At 42.8% G+C, this 15,908-nt stretch overlaps 1 long non-coding RNA gene across 1 annotated transcript in view; it reads right to left on the bottom strand.

Moving 5' to 3' along the window:
* Positions 1 to 15,908, bottom strand: part of LOC118664702 — a 47,417-nt gene that overhangs the window by 23,053 nt on the left and 8,456 nt on the right. The window contains exon 2 of the long non-coding RNA XR_004970391.1: positions 4,952 to 5,117. This is a non-coding gene — a long non-coding RNA (uncharacterized LOC118664702). The remainder of the gene's footprint in view (positions 1 to 4,951; positions 5,118 to 15,908) is intronic.

The following is a 15,908-nucleotide window of genomic DNA, read 5'->3' as shown; positions in this document are numbered from 1 at the left end:
AGGACTTGTATGCATGCATACAAGCATAACCAATGGACATAAGACACTGGGGGGTAGGGGAGGCCAGGGGATTGTCAAGGGCGGAAAAAAGAAAGGAGACATATGCAATACTCTTTGTAATACTTTAAGCAATAAAACAATTTTTAAAAAAAAGTATAGTTTGTAGCAGTTGTAATAAGCTGGGTTATGTTACAGTACCATCCCTGAGATCTCAGTGGCTTAACACAACTAACATTTCTTGCTCAAGCTACAGTGATTAAAGTGGGTTGTCAGGGGGATACTGCTGGGCACTCAGCAAGGCAGGTTGATGGAGGCTCCATCTGGTCACACTTTTATGAGACAGGAATAGGGAACTTGGTGAAATCCACCCCGGCAGTTAAAACTTCCACCCATCACTTATATATATTTCAAAGAGGAAGGGAGAGGGAGAGAGAGAAGTATCAATGTTGAGAGAGAATCATTTATCAGCTGCCTCTTGCATACCCGCTCCTGGGGATTGAGCTAGCAACCAGGGCATGCACCCTAATCAGGAATTAAACCATGACCCCTTGGTTCATAGGTCAATAGTCAACCACGGAGCCACACTGGCGTGGCACCCACCTATCACTTATTTTGTTGGCCAGTTCAAGTTATGACCATGACTAACTTCAAGGAGACCAGGGAAGTACAATCCTACATGTGCCTGGAAGGAGAGGGGGATCAGAATGTTTGTCAACAGACCTAATGACTACTACAAAGACTGTTACGCTATGGTCAGTATATTTCTGGCATGGTCATGGTTACAAATGTATTTTTTGGGCTTGGTTTTGGTAAGAAGGAGGAGGACCAACTTTAAATGAAAAGTGGTGCAATCTACTGGCTACCACCCTAAATAGTCTTGTGAAGACAGTCAATTAATGTTTCATATTTGCTACAGAATTTGTGACACTACAAATATGGCATGTTTATAGATGTAATAGAGGCCCAATGCACAAAATTCGTGCAAGGGGCTCGGCCCTCCCAGTCCCAGCTTCACCCAGAAGGTCATCCAGAAGGACATCTGGAAGGTTGTTCGGCTGTCTGGTCTAATTAGCATATTATGCTTTTATTATTATAGATTAGAATTACTGAAATTTAAGATTAGAATCACCTCAATCCAACATACCTTATCAAAGGTCTACTGTGCTGATTATGAATCATTTATAAAAATGCTTGGCCTTAGCCATTTTGGCTCAGTGGATATAGCAGTGGCCTGTGGACTGAAGGGTTCTGGGTTAGATTCCAGTCAAGGGCACATACTGCGGTTGCAGGCTCCTCCCTGGCCCAGACCCTGGTCGGGACACGTGCAGGAGGCAATCAATGGATGTGTTTCTCCCACATCGATATTTCTCTCTGTATTTTCCTCTCTCTTCCACTCTCTCTAAAAATCAATGGAAAAATATTCTCAGATAAGGATTAAAAAATAAATAAAATAAAAGTACTTGTCTGAATCCTACCTCTGTAGCTATCATTTTCAAGTTCTTAGGAGTCATTGGCTTACAGAAAGTATTAATAATTTTTCATATCAAGATCTAGAGCAATGGTCCTGGCATAAGGATAAATACATAGATTAATGAAACAGAATCAGAGCCAGAAATAAATATTGTATTTATAGTTAATTGATTTTTGACAAAGTTGCTAAGGCAATTATTCAACAATGTACTGGGACAATTGAGTACCCACATGCAAAAAGATGAACTTAGACCTACAACTCATGCCATACACAAAATCAACTCAAGAAAAAAAAAAAACCACACAAAAATAACCTACAAAACAAAATCAACACAAAATGGATCATAGACTTAAGTGTAACAGCTAAAACAATAAATATCTTAGAAAACCATTTTCTAGATCCAGTGTTAGGCAAAGTTTTCTGAGATCAAAACTTCTACCATATTTTCCTAGTTATTTTTCAACTAAAAGCATAGTGTATAACTGAAAAAACTGATAAATAGGACATCATCAAAATTCAAAATTTTTCCACTTTAAAATATACTATTGAGTAATTTAAAGCATGTTTTTATTAATTTTTAGAGTTAGAAGAAGGGAGAGGACTAGAGAGAAATATCGATGAGAGAGAAACATCCATCAGTTGCCTCCTGCATGCCTCCTACTGGGTATCGAGCCCAAACACAGACATGTACCTGGACTGGGAATAGAATCAGTGACCGCTTGGTTCATGGGTCAATGCTCAACCACTGAGTAATTTAAAAGGCAACAGATTGGAGGAAATATTTGCCAAACACAAGTCTGATAAAGGATTCGTATCCATACTATGCAAAGAATGGCAACAATCTATACTAATAAAAGGGTAATATGCTAATTAGACTGGGAGACCTTCTGGATGTCCTTCCGGACAAAGCCATGGTGGCGGGGCTGAGGCAGAGGCTGTTAGGGGTGATCAGGCTGGCAGGGGAGGGCAGTTGGAGGCCATCAGGCCGGCGGGGGGAGGCAGTTGGGGGTGAGCAGGCCAGCTAAGGGGGACAGTTGGGAATGAGCAGGCCGGCAGGGGGAGGCAGTTGGGTGTGATCAGGCTGGAAGGGGGGGCAGTTAGGGACAATCAGGCTGGAAGGCCGAGTGGTTAGGGGTGATCAGGCAGGCAGGCAGGTGAGCGGTTAGGAGCCAGCAGTCCCAGATAGTGAGAGGAATGTCCGATGCCGGTTTAGGCCCGATCCTGCAGCCAGATATCCCCTGAGAGGTCCCAGGTTGGAAAGGGTGCATGTCAGACTGAGGGACACCACCCCCTGCATGAATTTCGTGCCCTGGGCCACTAGTCCTATATAATAAAAGGCTAATATGTAAATTGACCAAACAGCTGAATGACTGGTTGCTATGATGTGCACTGACCACCAGGGGGCAGACACTCAATGCAGGAGCTGCCCCTGGTGGTCAGTGTGCTCCCCCAGAAGCTGGGCTCACGGCTGGCAAGCCTAGCGGTGGTGGTGGGAGCCTCTCCTGCCTCTGTGGCAATCAGACATCCCCCGAGGGTTCCCAGACTGTGAGAGGGCACAGGCTAGGCTGAGGGAGTGTGTGTCCCCCCCCGCCGCGAGTGCATGAATTTCGTGCACTGGGCCACTAATTCAATAATAAAAACAAACAGCCCTGTCAATAATGGGCAAAATAAATAAATGGAAATTTCATCAAAGAAAGTACATGAGTGGCTAACAAGCACATGAAAAGATGCTTGGAAATGGAAATTAAAACCATAATAATACACCATTTCATCCCATTAGACTGACTATGATATATAAGAGTGCCAATAACAAATGTTGGCAAGGATGTGGAAAAATTGGAATCCTCATACATTGCTGATGGGAATGTAAATGGTTCTGCCTTTTGGAAAACAGTGTCAGTTTCTCAAAAATTAATTGTAAAAGTCTTATAACCCAGCAAATCAAGAGAAATGAGAATATATATCACACAAAAACTTACATTTGAATGTTCATAACAGCATATTTATGAAAGCCCCAAACTGGAAATAACCTAAATGTCCATCAACTGGTGAATGAATAGACAAAATGTGTTGTATCTATAGAATGGAATACTTTTTAGCAAGAAAAGCTAATGAGCTACTGACACATGCTATGTCATGGATGAACTTCAAAAACATTATGCCAAGTGAAAGTCCATTTGTATAAAAAGTCCAGAAAAGGCAAATTTATAGAGACAGAAAGTAGATTAGTGATTGCCTGGGACTGGATTTGGGAACAGGGATTAACTATAAATGTGTATGAGAAGGAATGAAAATGTTCTAAATGCTACGGGGTTGGGGGGAGGTAGAGGAAGGTATAGGGTGATGGAAGGAGACTTGACTTGGGGTGGTGAACACAATACAGTGTACAGATAGATGATGTGTTGTGTAATTGTGCACCTGAAACTTGCATAATTTCGTTAACCAGTGTCACCCCAATAAATTCAATAAAAATTAAAAGTAAAAAAACAAAAAACAATAAAACTCTTTTACAGTAAGGTTGCACCACTTGGCAAAATCATTATAAACTTTAAATAAGTAAATTCTATGACATGTGAAATGAATGAATAAATAAATGATTGCCTATAGGGTATTTTCTCTTGCAATGGTAGCATATGATTCTGATTTCTGTGGGTTGCACCCTTGAGGGTTGTATTCTAAGGAGTTTGTCATCTGGCTCCATACAATCTATTATCTGAGACAATTTTTTTGAATCCTCACCTTGAGTTTATGTTTATTGATTTTAGAGAGAGGAAGGGAGAGAGAGAGAAACATCAGTTGCCTCCCATATGTTCCCTGACCAGGATTGAACCCACAACCTAGGTATGTGCCCTGACCAGAATCTAACCTGCAATCTTTTGTGCAGGGGACTACACTCCAACCAACTGAGCCACCTGGCTAGGGCTGAGGCAATTTCTATTTGATTATGAACTTTGAGGCATTGGTTGGATCGATATCGCAATCAAGGAGGGAGTCTGTTCTTGGTGTAGATCAGTGGTTCTCAACCTTCCTAATGCCGCAACCCTTTAATACAGTTCTTCATGTTGTGATGACCCCCAATTTCATTGTTACAAATTGAACATAGTTAAAGCATAGTGATTAATCACAAAAACAATATGTAATTATAAATGTGTTTTCCAATGGTCTTGGGCAACCCCTGTGAAAGGGTCGTTCGACCCCCAAAGGGGTCGCGACCCACAGGTTGAGAACCTCTGGAAGTTGACAATACCAGTTGAGACATTTAAAAACGTAGCCCCTGACCAAAAAAATTTTTTAGAAGGAGTGTTTATCCCAGTTGGCATAAGTGTGGTCTGCTAAATTGAGGGTTAGCGATCAGAGCCAGGGGAAAGAAAAGGGCTGCATCATATGACTAATTAAAAAAAGAACATGAAGCACATTACCAAAAATACCGACATAATAAGCACAATCATATCCTTTGTCAACTTCACTATTTCTTTTTACCTGTTTGTGGGTGAGCATTTCCCTCCAGAGAAATCTTTTGCTTTGGGGCTGGAATTTTTCTGGACAAGAACCAGGGCTCTGATAGGTTGAATTATTCAAGTGTTGGTTTATGGGGGTGATGTCAGACCCATGAGTCTATTTTTCCATCAGTCAATTATGGCAGGATCTGTAGGGAAACAAAAGGAGAGAATAGAAACCACTTGTTAAAAGGACCAAATGATCTGATCAACGTATTCATTTCCAACAGCAGAATGAAAGAGAGAACAGAGCATGAACCTCCTGAGGAAGGGATTCATGAGGTCTCAGTTGATGGCTACTTTCAAGAGAACATATTATAGAACCTGAGGAAGGAGAAGTAGACAAGGAGAGTTAGTTTTCTCAACCACTTTACCCAACTTATTTTTAAACATATATTGTTATTGATTTCAGAGACAAAGGGAGAGGGAGAGAGAGATAGGAACATCAATACTGAGAATCACTGATCAGCTGCCTCCTACACGCCCCCTACTGGGGATTGAGCCCACAACCCTGACTGGAAATCAAACCGTGACCTCCTGGTTAATAGGTCAATGCTCAACCATTGAGCCATGCTAGCTGGGCTACCTAACTTATTTTTGATAATTCCATTTATCTCCTCTATTTGCCAGAGCTCTGTGGGTGATAGATATTTGGAAATCTTGAGTGCCTTACAGTCTATTTTGTAAGATGTGCACCCAGATTCCTATCAATAATAAAAGGTGATTTTATTTTATATACTATTTTTTACTGATTTCAGAGAGGAAGGGAGAGGGAGAGAGAGAGATACAAACATCAATAATGAGAGAGAATCATTGATCAGCTGTCTCCTGCATGCTCCCTGCTGGGTATTAAACCCGCAACCCAGGCATGTGCCCTGACCGGGAATTGAACTGTGACCTCCTGGTTCATAGGTCAATGTTCAACCACTGAGCCACACTGGCCGGGCTAAAAGGTGATTTTAAATAAAGGCATCAAATCATCTTGAAAATAAACTTGTTGGCAGTGATCATGCAAGCCCTTGCCTGTGAACATGAGTGTGATTTTACCCATTTGAAAAAGTCCACAATAACTGACCATTCGGTCAGAACCCTTTACCTTGTATAAAACTCATCTCAAAGAAATGAGCTCCTCCCTTTGCTGTCATCTTCCTCCACATTGTGGACACTATGAACAGGGCAGCTCTTATAATACTGAGAAGCTAATTTTACAAACGTGGAGCATACCAATTACATTTGATTATTTTTAGCATTCCTTCTTGAATACTTCTTTATTAGAGAGCACATTTTTGGTGTATTCTAGCAGCTGTTCGGGAAGTGCCAGGGTGATTTCGGTGTAAAATACGCCTTGATAAGTTTTATTGTCCTGAATGTAGGGCCTGATTTAGAGAAGACCACTGTAGGAAGTGTTGGCAGGAAATAGCCTGAGTCTTGGCTGTCTCATTAATAAGAGAACTCTATCTTATAACATTGTCATTAAGAGTTTTAACTTCTCTAGAAGTGAGGAAACATACTGTCTTGTATCATGACCTAAGAGCACGACATGAGTGAGCCAGCACAAAATAAAATGAAAATTAATGTGTTTCCTGCAAAGTAAACGTTCACAGTCCGGTTGGGTAAGGATCTTAACACTGCTATAAGGGAAAACACTGGAAACAAAAAAGAACTTATTTCTTCATGTTAAGTGCAGAATGTATACTCAAAGACCACTTCTTCATAAGAGTGGCCAACATTTCTAAAAGCTTTATGCCTCTTAAAGTAAAAGTAACCTAAATATGCACTCCTGAAATGGCAGAGGATGGCATATGAAAATCCATTCCTCCATGAAAGCAAGAACACTGGCAAGACATCAAACTCAACTTTCCCAGAAGTCTGAAAATTAACCCAAACTTTCTAAATCTAAGGAGCACTTATTTCAGAAAAATGGCTGAATCTGAGTAGGAAACAGCAAGCTCTTGGCATTTTGACTTGCTTTCCCCCCATCCTCCTCTCCCAAACTCTGGTAGCCTTCAAAACCAGTTGTCTCAGGACTATCGTAACTGTGAAAAAGAGAAGCCTAGTAGCCACTAGAGGGGGCAGAGTGGGTGTGGAATTCCTCCAAAAGCCCCATCTCTAGAGAAATGTCACTGATTTGTCTGGCAGGACCTGGTAAGAGCCCCATTCATAGTGCTAGTCTTATTGACTGACTCAGAGCTCACACAGTGAGAAGGCCCATCCCTAGGTGTTTGTCCAAACAATCATCAGCAAACTGTTAGACATCCCAACTCCCTGGGGCAGGAAAACCAATTGAGACAAACCAGAAGCTGGCCAAAAAACTTAAAAGAAATATTAGGAAGGACATGTAGATAGAAGGCTTTGAAAAGCTCTGACATACCTGGGGGTCTAGAAATCCATATGTGTTTGCAAAACTGTATGTAAACCCAGGAAACACATGAAAAGGCCCCAGTCTCTCAATTCTAATAACCTTAAGGCCTGGGTGAAGCAGGAAATGAGGGATAAGGAAGAGTAAACTTTCAGAGCTTTGAAGGCTTGCCTGAAGCAACACACAGAATCCCTTGGCAAAGAGTGGAAGACATTTAAGGAAATCTCTGTCCACTCATTAGCTGACCACTAAGCTAAATGGCAGAAATGACAGTGACCACACATGACAAAGAAAACAGGCTTTACAGATTTAGTCCTTGAACATCAATCAACAAACAAACAGGAACAAATATGAGCCTTGGGAGTATCTAATTTCCAAAGATGCCATATTATATCATTTAAAATTACCAGTTTTTACACTGTTCCCCAACACGATAAGACATGCAAAGAAATGGGAGAGTATGACCTATATAAGGAGAAAAAAAGCAGTCAACAGCTATTGTCCCTTATGTTGAACTTATTAGACAGTTTTTAAATCATCCTATCTAATAAAAGAGAAACATGGTAATTAGCATACGACCGCTACCCTTCCCATTGGCTAATCAGGGCGATATGCAAATTAACTGCCAGCCAAGATGGTGGCCGGCAGCCAGGCAGCTGACGCGAACAGGGAGGCTTGCTTGCTTCAGTGACGGAGGAAGCCAAGCTTCCCCACCTGCCTTGCCGGCCTCTCAGCTGCACTCTAAGCAACACTGTAACAAATATAGAAGCTAAACAAAACCCCCGGGCTTCAGCCAGCAGGACCGCAACATTGTTTCAAATACAGAAGGTAAACAAAGGCCAGAAACCTGCTTTCAGCAGCGGAGGTCTCATAGCTGGAGCCGAGCCTCAGAGCTAAAGCTGGCCCAGAATAAAAAAAAAGGAAAAAAGGACAGGTTGGGAGCTTCAGTCACCCGTCAGCCTGAAAACGGCCCTCAGCCCCTCACCCAGGCTGGCCAGGCACCCCAGTGGGGACCCCCACCCTAAAGGGTGTGTGACCAGATGCAAACAGCCATCATCCCCTCACCCAGGCTGGCCAGGCACCCAAGCGGGAGCCCCACCCTGATCCAGGACACCCTTCAGGGCAAACCAGCTGGCCCCCACCCGCGCACCAGGCTTCTATCCTATATAGTAAAAGGGTAATATGCCTCTCAGCACCGGGATCAGCGGAGCTGCGAGGCCTCCCAGAACCGGGATCAGCGTGACAGGGGGTAGCGACCAAACCCCCTGATCGCCCTGCGGCTCTGTGTGTGACAGGGGGCGGGGCCACATCCTCCCTATCCGCCCTGCTCTGTTCGTGACAGGGGGGAGCTCCTCAACCCCCTGATCAGCCCTGCTCTGTGCTTGACAGCGGGGAGCTCCCCAACCCCCTGATTGCCCTGTGGCTCTGTGTGTGACAGGGTGCGGCGCCCCAACCCCCCCCCCCCCCCCATCGGCCCTGCCCTGAGTGTGACAGTGGCGGCACCCCAACCCCCTGATCTGCCCTGCTCTGTGTGTGACAGGGGGCGGTGCCCCAACTCCCCTATCGGCCCTGTTCTGTGAGTGACAGGGGGGAGCTCCTCAACCCCCTGATTGGCCCTGCTCTGTGCGTGACAGGGGGCAGTGCCCCAACCCCCTGATCGGCCCTGCTCTGTTCATGACAGGGGGTGGCGCCGCAACCTCCTATCGACCCTGCTTTGAGTGTGACAGGGGGCAGTGCCCCAACCCCCCAATCGGCCCTACCCTGAGCATGACTAGGGGTGGCATTGCAACCTCCCGATCGGTCCTGCTCTGTGCATGACAGGGGGCGGCACCCCAACTCCCCAATCGGCCCTGCTCTGAGCCCGACCAGGGGCTGCACCTAGGGATTGGGCCTGCCCTCTGCCACCCGGGAGCAGGCCTAAGCCAGCAGGTCGTTATCTCCCGAGGGTTCCCAGACTGCAAGAGGGCACAGGCCGGGCTGAGGGACCTCCTCTCCACCCCCCCCCCCCCCGAGTGCACAAATTTTTGTGCACTGGGCCTCTAGTCTATTATAAAAATGAACTAGAGGCAACTATGTCTAAAGGAGTCAGGAAAAATATAAAAATGATGTCTAACCAAAAGGAGACTATCAATAAAGAGATATAAATTTTTGTTGTTGTTGTTAATCCTGTCCTGAGGACATTTTTTTCTATTGCATTTCAGAGAGTGGAAGGCAGGGAGGGAGAGAGGAGGGGAGGGAGGGAGAGAGAGAGAAACAGGGACAATGTGAGAAACACACATCGATTGGTTGCCTCCCACACGTGCCCCACTCCCTACCAGGGGAGGGGAGTGAACCTGAAACCCAGGTACATTCCCTTGATGGGGAATTGAACCCATGACCCTTTGGTGTGTGGGCTTACACCCTAACCACTGAGGAACACCAGCCAGGACGAGATATAAATTATTTAAAAAAAAATCAAATAGAAAACCTGGAGTATAATAATTAAACTTAAAAATTTACTAGAACTTCAACTTGATATTTTAAAAATCCTAATCATAATTAATGGTAAGAAACTGGGAGCTTTCCCACTAAGATCAGGTACAAGGCAAGGATTTTCCCTCTCCCACTCCCCTTCAACATCATACTAGAAGTTCCAGATAATGCAATAAAATAAGGAAAGGACATAAAAAATACACAGTTTGGGAAGGAAAAAATAAAATTATCTTTGTTCATAGATGGCTTGTTCTTCTATGTAGAAAATGCAAAAAATCTGACAAAAAATTTCCTGGAAATAATAAGTGATTATAGCAAGATTGCAGGATACAGATTAATAAACAAAATTCAATTGCTGCCCTAGCTTGTTTGGCTCAGTGGATAGTGCGTGGACCTGTGGACTCGGGCGGGGGGTCCCAAGTTCAATTCCAGTCAAGGGCACATGCCCAGGTTGCGGGCTCGATCCCCAGTGGGGAGCGTGCAGGAGGCAGCCAATCAATGATTCTCTCTCATCATTGATGTTTCTATATCTCTCTCCCTCGTCCTTCCTCTCTGAAATTAATAAAAATATATTTTTTAAAAAGTCAATTGCCTTTCCGTATACTAGCAACAAACAAGTGGAATTTGAAATAAAAAACACAAAAAACATAATTTACATTAGCATCCAGAAAAATGAAATATTTATGTATAAACCTAACCAAATATGTACAAGATCTATATAAAGAAAACTACAAAACTCTGATGAACAAAATACAAGGACTAAATAAATAGAGAGATAGTTCATGTTCATAAATAAGAAGATTCAATATTGTCATGATGCCAGTTATTCCCAATTTGATCTATAGATTCAAGTAATCTAATCAAAATTCCATTAAGTTATTTTGTAGATATTAACAGATCCTACAGTTTATATGGAGAAACAAAAGACTCAGAATAGCCAACACAATATTGAAAGAGAAAAACAAAGTTGGAGAACTGATATTACCTGACTTCAAGACTTACTATAAAGACAGTCATCAAAATAGTGGGTATTGGCAAAGAATAAACAAATAGATTAATGGAACAGAATGGAGAGCCCAAAAGCAGATCCATATTGAAGAAAACTACACCCCAATATCCATTTTAAATAAAGTCATAACTCTCCTCTACAAAATACTAGTGAACTGAATTTAGCAACATGTCAAAGATATTACACACCATAACCAAGCAGGAGTAACCTCAGGAATGCAAGTTGGTTTAACATCCAAAAGACAGTTGATTTAATAAAACACCATATGACTAGAATGAAGGGCAAAACCCACATGATCATCTCAATTGAGGCAGAAATATCATTTGACAAAATATAAAGTCCTTTCATGACAAAAACAAAACAAAAACACACCAAAACAAACAATAAATAAGTTTGAGCCGAAACCGGTTTGGCTCAGTGGATAGAGCGTCGGCCTGCGGACTGAGGGGTCCCAGGTTCGATTCCAGTGAAGGGCATGTACCTGGGTTGCGGGCATATCCCCAGTGGGGGATGTGCAGGAGGCAGCTGATCGATGTTTCTCTCTCATCGATGTTTCTAACTCTCTATCTCTCTCCCTTCCTCTCTGTAAAAAATCAATAAAATATATTTAAAAAAAAAATAAGTTTGAAAAAAAGGTAAATTTCCCAACCTTATAAAGAACATCTATGAAAAACCCACTGTTAACGTCACACTTAGTGCCAAAAGACTTTCCCTCTAAGATCAGGAATGACATGAATAGCCACTCTCATCATGTTTTATTTTTGTTTTGTTTTTACTCTTATCATGTTTATTCAACATTTTACTGAAGGTTTTAGCTAGGGCTGTCAGTCAAGAAAAAGAAATCGCCCTAGCTGGTTTGGTTCAGTGGATAGAGTGTTAGCCTGCAGACGAAAGGGTCCCAGGTTTGATTCCAGTCAAGGGCACATTCCCTGGGTTGTGGGCTCGATCCCCAGAGGGGGGTGTGCAGGAGGCAGCCAATCAATGATTCTTTCTCATGATTGATGTTTCTATCTCTCTCTCCCTCTCTCTTCCTCTCTGAAATCAATAAAAATATATTTTTAAGAAAAAGAAATAAAAGTCATCCAGATTGCAAACAAAAAATAAAACTATTTCTATTCACAGATGGTATGACATTGTATATAAAAAATCCTAAGGAATCTATAAAACATTGTATTACTAATAGGTGAATTCAGCAAATTTATAAGACACCAGATCTATATATAAAAATAAATTGGCCTGCCCAGCCGGCATGGCTCAGAGGTTAAGTGTCAACCAGGAGATCACGGTTTAATTCCCGGTCAGGGTACATGCCTGGGTTGTGGGCTCAATCCCCAGTGTGGGGCATGCAGGAGGCAGCCAATCAATGATTCTCTCTCATCATTGATGTTTCTAGCTCTCTCTCCCTCTCCCTTCCTCTCTGAAATGAATAAAAAATCCTATCTAATCAAGAGGGAATATGCTAATTGACCCTCACATTGTTGCAAAGATGAGGTGCCCACAGCCAAGAAGGAGGGAATATGCTAATTGACTGCCCTGCTCTTAAAGATGGCGGCGCCCACAGCCACAAGATGGCGGCGCCCAGTCCCCTCAGCCCTACCGGGGCAGCAGGCACGCAGCCTGGGGGCAGGCCTGGCCACTCTGTGCGCCTGCCTCCGGAGTCCACCACCCCTCAGATGGTGGCTGACCAGCCGCCCAGGGCCGGCCCGAGGCGCAGGTAACCAGGGCTGGCTGAGGCTTGTGCTGCTGGCAGTGGCAGCAGCAGAGGTGTGATGGGGTGTCGCCTTCCCCTGATCGCTGGGTCGCCTCCTGCCCCTGAGGGCTCCCGGACTGTGAGACGGGGTAGGCCAGGCTGAGGGACCCGCCCCCCCTCCAGTGCATGAATTTCATGCACCGGGCCTCTAGTGTATAATATAAATAAATAAATAAATAAATAAATAAATAAATAAATAAATAAATTGGCCCTAGCCGGTATACTCTGTGGTTAGAGCACCAGCCCATGCACCAAAGGGTTTCTGGATCGATTCTCTGTCAAGGGAACAGAAAACAAAAGACTCAGAATAGCAAAAGACCTGGTTGCAGGTTAGATTCCAGGCCCCTGGTCAGAGCCCTTGCGTGAGGCAACCAATCGATGTGTGTCTCTCACATCCATGTCTCTCTCTCTCTCTCCCTTCCTCCCTCTTTTCCTGCCTCCATTCCACTCTCTCTAAAATCGATGGGAAAAATATCCTCCAATGAATATTAAGAAAAAAAACCCTGTATTTCTGTACACTATCAGTGAACAATACAACAATGAATTTAAGATTAGAGTTCCGAATCCCAGCAACAACACAGCACCGGTAACTATTACGTAGCCAGCTCTGGGCAGTGAACTTCCACTGGACAGAGAGGCCCTATAGCCTCAGAGGCCAACCCCAGAACACAGCCACCCAGAGGCTGACCCACAAACTGACTCTTTGCTAAACACAAAATAAGGCAGTCTGGGAAACAAATGCGGCGTGCTTTAAAATAAGGACTGTGGTTTACAATACAGAGGAACAGTGTATCGCAGGGAAACTCAACACTCTCCTGAATACCTGGCAGGTCTAAGGCGAGCCACACTGAAGAATAGAAGAACCGAAGGACCTTCACTACTGCAATATTTTTTTCTTTTTTCACCTTTTAACTAAGAAACCAATTTTTTTTCTTTTTTTTTTCTCTTCTTCTTTTTTTTTCTTCTTTTTTCCATCACCTGATTTTACCCTTTTAATAACTACCTTCTTATTTTTAACCAGTATTATTACTGCTACCATTTTACCATTTTTTTTTAAGTGCCATTTTATTTTCTCTTTATTTTATTTTGGGATTAGTCTTCTCCATTCTATTTTCATCGTTATATTATTGGTTGTTTCTAGTTTGCATTCATCTCCAGGAAGCTGTTGCTGGAATTTGTTGGGATTAATGGCTGTTCTATAGGAGTATTCGCCTCATATAAAAAAGTCTCTTCCCCTCTTCCACTTCATTCTCTCTTTTCGCTCTTTTTTTTTTCTTTCTTTCTTTTCTTTCTTTCTTTCTTTCTCGCTTTTATTTTCCCCCCTCCTTTTTCCCAATTTCATTTTTGCACTCCTTTTTTTGGTCCCTACTTTTCTTTTCTTTTTTCTCTTTTATCTTTTTCTCTTCCTTCTTCCTTATCCCCTAATTCTCTCAATTCAGGTGGTCACCTTTATTTGGGGTTATTAATATCGTGAATATATTTGTGTATAGTGCCTGGTACGTGGTGCCTTGTTGTGTTGTATTTTGTGCCTTTAAATCAACGCAGCAGATCCAAGCAACAGCAACCTCCTGAGCACCACACCCTCTGCTGAGGAACAGCAGCTGTACGTGAAACCTCGCCCCACCAGTCAGAAGAGCCACCACAGCTGTGAACAGCACCCACCAGAGGAGCTGCTGCCAACTGAAGAGCAGCTGCTACCGCAACCGCCCGAAGAGCAACCACAGACCAAGGAGTCACTGCCACCAAGGGAGCAGCCACTGAACGACTCAACGTCTAGATATGTCAGTGAGATCAAACATGGGTAGACAAAGAAACCCCCAAAGGAAAGAGAAGGAGGACTCTCCAGAAAAGCAGCTAAGTAATACAGAGGCATGCAACATGACAGAAAAAGAATTCAGAATAAGGGTCCTAGAGTGCATAAACCGGATGGAGGAAAAAATCGACAACCTCTGCAAGAAGCAGGAAGAAACAGATGAAAAAATCGATAACATATGGAAGAAGCTAGAAGAAACAGATGAAAAAATCAACAAACTAAGTAAGACCCAAGAAGAAATGAAGAGTGATATAGCTGCAATGAAAAACTCCATTGAAAGTATCAACAGTAGACTAGGAGAAGCAGAGGACCGAATTAGTGAATTAGAAGACAAGGAAGCAAAACACACCCAAAATGTACTGCAATTGGAGAAAAAAATGAAAAGACAGGAGGAGAGCCTAAGGGAGCTTTGGGACAACATGAAACGAAACAACATACGAATAATAGGGGTACCAGAACAACAGAAGGATGAACAAGGATTAGAAAACCTATTAGAAGAAATAATATCAGAAAACTTCCCTGAGGTGGGGAAGAAAAAAGTCACACAAGCCCAGAGAGTCCCAAACAAGGTGAACCCGAAAAGACCCACACCAAGACACATCATAATTACCATGGCAAATGTTCAGGACAAAGAGAGAATCTTACAGGCTGCAAGAGAGAGACAGAAAGTTACATACAAGGGATCTCCCATTAGATTATCAAATGATTTCTCAACAGAAACACATCAGGCCAGAAAAGAATGGACGGAAATTTACAAAGTGATGCCAAGCAAAGGACTGAATCCAAGAATACTCTATCCAGCAAGGCTATCATTCAAACTTGAAGGGGATATAAGAAGCTTCACAGACAAAAAAAGGCTAAGGGAGTTTATCACCACCAAGCCAGCAATGCAAGGAATGCTAAAGGGACTGGTATAAAAATAAGAAATAAAAAGCTCAGAAAGAAAACAGCCACACAAAAACAGAAATGCCTACAAACAAGTACCTTTCAATAATAACTTTAAACGTAAACGGACTAAATGCTCCAAACAAAAGACATCGAGTGGCTGAATGGATAAAAAAACATGACCCATACATCTGCTGTCTACAAGAAACCCACCTCATTAGAAGGGACTCACACAGACTGAAAGTGAAAGGATAGAAAAATATCTTTCAGGCAAATGGAAAGGAAAAGAAAGCTGGGGTAGCAATACTTATATCGGACAAAATAGACCTCAAAGTGAAGGCCATAACAAGAGATAAGGAAGGCCACTTCATAATACTAAAGGGATCAATACAACAAGAAGATATAACCCTGGTAAACATATATGCACCCAATGCAGGAGCACCCAAATTCATAAAAAAGCTCCTGGAAGATATCAAAGGAGAGATTGACAACAATACAATCATAGTAGGGGACTTTAATACACCACTGACAGCACTGGATAAGTCCTCTAGACAAACAATCAGCAAAGATACAGCAATCCTAAATGACTCACTAGATCAGATGGACTTAATAGACATCTTCAGAACACTTCACCCGAAAGCCAGGGAATATA

This window comes from Myotis myotis, unplaced genomic scaffold (assembly GCF_014108235.1).
Source record: "Myotis myotis isolate mMyoMyo1 unplaced genomic scaffold, mMyoMyo1.p scaffold_m19_p_10, whole genome shotgun sequence".
Taxonomy (NCBI): Eukaryota; Metazoa; Chordata; class Mammalia; order Chiroptera; family Vespertilionidae; genus Myotis; species Myotis myotis.
The sequence above is the reverse complement of the archived record's forward strand: the minus strand, read 5'-3'. Positions and strand labels throughout refer to the sequence as shown.